Raw genomic sequence first — 6429 nt, 5'->3', positions numbered from 1 at the left:
GAGGGGAGAGGGGAGAGGGGAGAGGGGAGAGGGGAGAGAGGGAGAGGGAGAGGGAGAGACTACATGTCTGCCTCCCTGTTAGTATGCCTGAGTACCATTAACAAGTAGCTCAGTGGAAGCAGAACACAGTCCAGTAATAGGGGTCCTCAGTCTTTGTTTGCTCAGGTGAGAAACACTTGGGCTCAGGACAAGTGCTGTTAGAGTAAAACTGGGTGCTGGGAACATGAGAGAGAGGGTCCCCTCTCCTTGCTTCCCCTCAGGGCATTTATGGACCAGGCAGGGAGGGGGTGGAACCTGGCTTGATTTTCAGTGGTGTCTAGAGTGTGGAGAGGCTGGAAGAAGGCCTTCTCAGAAGATTAAGGTAAGGCTCTTTAAGACAAAAGTGATCCTTGAAAAAGGAGATGGCCCTTGCTTGTCCAAACTGCTTCATTTGATGGAGAATGTGAATGCATACACCTTACTCAGGGTGACCTGGGGAATTAAATACCCTTTGCAGGAGGAATGACCAGGAAGGGAAGCTCATTGGCTGGACACTTAGGGCCTATGTAAATACCTCATTAGCATGGAGAACTCCAGGTTTTTATGCTACCTGACAGATTTCTATGGTGCTCTTAGTGGGATGTCGTGTTAAGTGTTCCACATGAGGTAATCTGACAGGGGGTTGGTTCCACTCCTACCGTTCTCAAGTCTGAGATTTGCTGGGGCCTGAGCCTGCTTGTAATCCATTTGCGCATGTCACATGCACAGGTCTTTCCTGGCTTCTGTCATTCTATTGAACTTAACCTGTTCCCCCCTCCCACACCATGGTCTGCTCTCTTCTATTACCATTTCTCAGGATGCAGCAAACCTCTGGAGATCCTGTGGCTGCTCCATTTGGTTCAGCAGGCACTGTCACTATAGCACAACTTTCTCCAGCTGTCAACACGTTCCTTGCTGGTCCTTAAGTTCTTATTTCTCTTCTGGTTGTGCCTCTGAAGCATTCTAGGTCAGAAAGCTCTATCGTATTGCAGATTGATAAAGACTCCTTTCTCTCTGTAATGTTTTAAGGTAAAGACATATCATTGAAGTATTGTTTTGAATGTCACGTTAGCCAAATAATAATTACATAATAAAACCACAAGTTGGGTGACTTCAACATTGGACATAATTTTTAAATTTTTATTTATGTGTATGTATATATCCCAATTTTCCTTTTATTGCTGTGATAAATACTATGACATAAGCATTTTGAGGAAGAAAAAAGTTTATTTCATCTTACAGCTTAGTCCATCATGAGAGGAGGTCAGGGTAGGAACTCAAAGTAGGAACCTGGAGTCGGGAACTCAGGAAGAGATCTTGGAACTTTCTGGATTCCTTCCCATGGCTTGCTGGGTCTGTTTTCCTATACATCCCAGGACCATTAGTGCAGGTGTGGCACCACCCAAAGTAGAGTGACCAATCTGGTGAAGATATTTTCTCAGTTGGAGTTCCCGCTTCAAAGTTGATCCTTGCTTTTGTCAAGTTGACAAAAATATAACCAGTGACTATGAGTGTATATGCACATGAGTGAAGATACCTAAGGAGTCCAGAAGGGAATATCAGATCCCCAGTAACTGAAGCTATATGCAGTGTGAGTCACCTGACACTGATGCTGGAAACCAAACTCTGGTCATCTGTAAGGACAGCAAGTGCTCTTAACTGCTGAGCTAGCTCACCATTCTCAATAGGAGATATTCTAGCCTCACAAACCAAAAATGGAAATATTGGTCAAGGCATGAACACCTTAGATTCTTTCTGAAGCTTCCCCCGTGCTACCAGCTGCCGTTTCTATATGCCATACATTTTTCTCTGTAAGCGTACATCTGAGACACTCTGATCTCCTTAGGAAGACACCACTTTGCTTGGATTAGTGCCCACTCTAAATGCCTCCTTTTTAATTGGTTTATGTTTCCAAAAGCCCTGTCTCCAAAGAGTTACAGCTGACATTTCAAGAGATAAAGCACTGGGTATTCTTGATTCTCTCTCTCTCTCTCTCTCTCTCTCTCTCTCTCTCTCTCTCTCTCTCTCTCTCTTTCTCTTTTTCTCTCTCTCCCCCTTCTTTCCCATTTCTTCTCTTCTCTATCTCCTTCTCACTCTTTTATTTTCTCTCCTGTCTCTTCCCCATTGTCTCTTTTATCTGTTTCTCTCCACCACTTTCTCTCTCTTCATTTTTGCTCCTCTCTCTCTTTGCTTTTCTCTCCCCTTTATTTCTTTCCTCCTCCTTTCCTCCTCCCTTCCTTCACTTCAACTCCTCTCTAATTCCATCCCCCCTCTCTCTATCCATTTCTTTCTGACATAAATACCCATTCTCAAACTAAGTCTAGTAATTTGCTCACACATCACTGAGAATCCCTCCACAATGCTAAAATCTAGCCCTGTGTTTCTTCTGTGACTGCCATAGCTCCCATGGGCCAGAGACTCCCTCAGATATTAAGCCAAATGCTGTACTTAGAACCACATCTGTTCATTGAACAGTCCTAGGCATTCTAGAACCTTCGGTGAGTATGGCCACATGTATTTCAGAGGAATCAATGTTGAACATTCCTCATGTTTTCTGTCTAATTGGTTTTGGAGCCTATGATATCTAAGACATGTAACCTTCCAGGGCAGTGGGTGTGGGGGAAAGAGGGAGTGAGAGAAAAACCCATGTCCCACCAGAGTTCCAGTGATCCAGTGCTCTGGGTGGGCACAGAAGGACTACCACATGCTTTCCATACAGCCCTGTGTGAGTGCCTGCCATGGACTGGACTCAGCCCCTCAACCCGCAGAAGAATCAGAGTTTTGGTATTCAGGTGAGGAAGGAGTCTGTGGGGTGACAAAGACACAAACACCAGAAAGAGTGGTGTATCTGAATGTAATTTCTCAAAGCAAGCATCAGAATTATATTACAGATGAAAACAAGGAAGATAAGTGATAAAGTAAGGTCATCCAAGGTACATTGAGGTTACCCAATGCAAAATGACTCTTTACACAAAACATAGAAATGCATACATAAAAACTAATAGGAACCAGGAAGTGTTTACAGCTGGGATAGAAATCAGTGTTTACTACTGGGATAAAAAGCAGCCCCACCTAAGGTCAGCTTATTCTTAGAATCCAGGGGCTAGGGCTTTATGCCCTTGAAATAGCTCCAATTCTAGTCTATTGTATAATCCATCTTCTCCCTAGGCCATTGTAAATTCCTGTGTACGGAAGTGACTCGGCTGTTATTCTAAGTATTTACTCTAGGTCCTTCTTAGATCACAACCTTCCTTCTTCCTAGGCCATTGTAAATTCCTGTATATGGGAGTGACTCAGCTGTTATTTTAAGTGATTTTGTGGAAGACTTTCTTCTATTGAGTAATGTAGTCTGTCATACATAACTATAATAAGAATTCTAAACTTACTTTGACTAAGCTTGCCCTGAAATTTCTAACTCTATGTAGTAGAGAGTAATGCCTGGTTTTTTTTCACTCTCTTTCAATACTGGAGGCAATTCATCTGATTAGGTAACATTCTTACTAAATTCCAAACCCAGGGTTGGCTCAAGAACTGCCAAGGACATTGGTGAAGGCCAGGAAGCAAAGTTCAATATAACTTAGGTATTTGTCAAATCATTCCTTGGGGGCACTTATAATAAAACAATATTGAAGAAAAGAATACAGATCTGATCACTGACTGACATAGGAACAAGTTTGAGCATTTGTGCTATGGGATGCTAAGACTCCAGAAGACTAAGTTTCTGTGAAACTTTTTGCCTCGGGACTGCATCCAAGCTTTTGGGCTTGCCACACAGACTTCGATGGAGTGGGTGTGGCAGGTGTGAAGCCACTAAACCCCAGCTCAGCAGGTGGTGGACTAGGGGCAGTCCTAGGTACCAGGATCTGTCTTCAGCATCTCATGCTGGACACTGCAGAAGAGGTGAGAACATAATGGGGACCCCGAAGGTGGCTCTGGATAGCCTACCCCATCATTCAAGCAAGGTGGGACTTGATAAGCAGTGACAGTCTATGGCTTTAGAGCTTTATTGGAGAAAGCATAGAGAAAGAGAGAAGGTAGAAAGAGAGAGAGAGAGAGGCTGGCCATGGCCATGCGGAGAGAGGGGGGAAGGGAGAGAGAAAAGGAGGGCTAGAGATGAGAATAAGAAAGGTGAAAGTTTAAAGAGAGCGAGGAGGGGCCAATCAGTCCCTTTTATAGTGGGCTGGGCTAATAGGTAACTGTGGGAGGAGCATATCTGGCTATAGTCAGGTATCTGTTGGGGTGGAGTCTAGCCAGAATTCCAGGAGCTTAGGACATTGTCTGCTTGACTGATAGTCACACACTGTGGGGGAGGTGGGGTGGTAACTTCGATAGGAGCCAGGAGTACAGGAGACATGACTGAAAATATTCTATCCCATATAGGTGGAAATCACTACCCATGGGGTCCACCAGGGTTCAAGACCTATGCTCAATTGGAGACAAGGCTGACTGTACATAGCCCACTGCCCCACATAACCTGATTTTATGAGGGCTTCTTCCTATGGCTAAGTTAGCTGTGTGACCCTAGGTAACCCTTAAACTTCTCTGTACCTCAGTCTTATTTTCCTTCCTCTTTACCACAGATGTGACAATTTGAATGGCTTTCAGTAAATCAACTAGGGGAACATTTGGCACATCATCACTCGCTCATATATTTTCATTTTGGAAAAAAAAAAAGAAAATTCCAATGATTCTGAGTTCAAAAAAAAAATACTGTAAATTACTTAAAAATAAGCATGTTCCAATTGGAAAGTTTGGCTACTCCTCTGCTCCAGAAACCTGTGGTGATCTCTGTGTTTTTATGTCAGTCTAGCAACATTTAAAGGGCAAGGACTCACGGAAGATGAAATTCATTACTGAAGTAAGAGTCCATGTGTTATATGCTTGCTACAGCCAAAGAAAGTGTTAATTCTCATGTCACCATGCTTGGACCTCAAAATGGCTCTGCTAGTGGTAAAGTACCATGGCTTATTGACTTCTTTGTCCCTTGGTGTTAGTCTATCATGTCAAGCTCTAATGCCAGAGGCACAAAGGACATCGATCCTGCTCTACGATCAGCTTAAAGTCAGCACTTTAGATTGTACAGTTCATAAAGGACTCAGCAAAATGTATAACATGCAGGCTTATCCACCAACACTGGTATCAAACAGCCCAGTATTTGTGAGCATGAAGGACATCACTCTATTGAACAGATCTTGAGTTTCCTCAAGGATCATAAAACCTTATGTGGTCTCTCTTCCACCAACCACTTTCAATGAACTAGTTAAATAAAGAAAGCATGATGAAGCCTGGATCGTTGATTCCTGGTCTCCATGGTGTCATCCCTGTCAGGTCTTAATGCCAGAATGAAAAAGAATGGCCAAGACATTAAGTGGACTGCTCAATGTGGACAGAGTGGACTGCCAACAGTATCACTCTTTTTCTACCTAAGGGAAAAACAATATACTCTGAGATAAGCTTCTACTACCCAACGTCAAGTAAAGCTTATCCACTTCATGGTTACAGTGGCTGGAACAGGGATGTTTATTCCCTGAAAATCTGGGGTTTTGTGTTTTTTACCACAAGCGTCCATAGATTTAACATCACAGATTTTAATGAAAATATTCTACAAGGGAACACTCACTAGGTGGTTAATTTCTACTATCCTTGGTGTGGAAGGAAATGTGAAACCCTTGGAATGTACACTGTCAGGCTTATGCCCAAACATGCTGGAAGACTTGCACCAAAGCATAACCAAGTGTTGAATTTTATTACTATGAACAAACAGTTTTGGGGAAAGCAAATACATTCCAGAGATGCAAAAACTATGGTGGCCTTAATTCATAGAAATTTAGAAACTCTCCTAAGCCAATAAAGGGAAATAAGAATGAGTTTTAACAATAGTGAAATAAGAACCTAGAAAGAAAAGAATGTGAAAAATGCATCAAAGGATCCCCTTTCCAAGCACTGAGATTGCTTCTGGAGGAATAAGATGCCTGAGATCTTGGCCTTACAATTGAGCACAGACTCCAACACAGCTAAGATTTTACAGGCCACATATGCTGATTTGTTGAAACCATACTCTTAATGCTTTTAAAAATACAAACATCACTTCTTTTCATTAATTTATTTATCCACTTTAAATCCCAATCATACCCCCCTTTCTCCTCTCTTCCCAGACCCACCTTCACAAATCCCTCTCCCCATTACCCTCTCTACTTCTCTTCAGAGAAGGAGAAGCTCCCATGGGTAACAACCTACCCTGGCACATCAAGTCACAGAAGGACTAAGCATGTTCTCTCCTTCTGATGACCAACAAAGCAGTCCAGTTAGGGAAAAGAGATCCAATGTGCATATCAGCTGCCTACAGGAAGACCAAGGTGCATATCAGCTGCAAATATGTAGGGGACATAGGTCTAGCCACTGCATGCTCTT

At 42.9% G+C, this 6429-nt stretch overlaps 1 pseudogene; it reads left to right on the top strand.

The window, feature by feature from the left end:
* The first annotated feature begins 4607 nt into the window (after positions 1–4607).
* On the top strand, positions 4608–5869 carry LOC110321993 (annotated as a pseudogene).
* Positions 5870–6429: the final 560 nt, after the last annotated feature.

This window comes from Mus pahari, chromosome 5 (assembly GCF_900095145.1).
Source record: "Mus pahari chromosome 5, PAHARI_EIJ_v1.1, whole genome shotgun sequence".
NCBI lineage: Eukaryota > Metazoa > Chordata > Mammalia > Rodentia > Muridae > Mus > Mus pahari.
The sequence above is the reverse complement of the archived record's forward strand: the minus strand, read 5'-3'. Positions and strand labels throughout refer to the sequence as shown.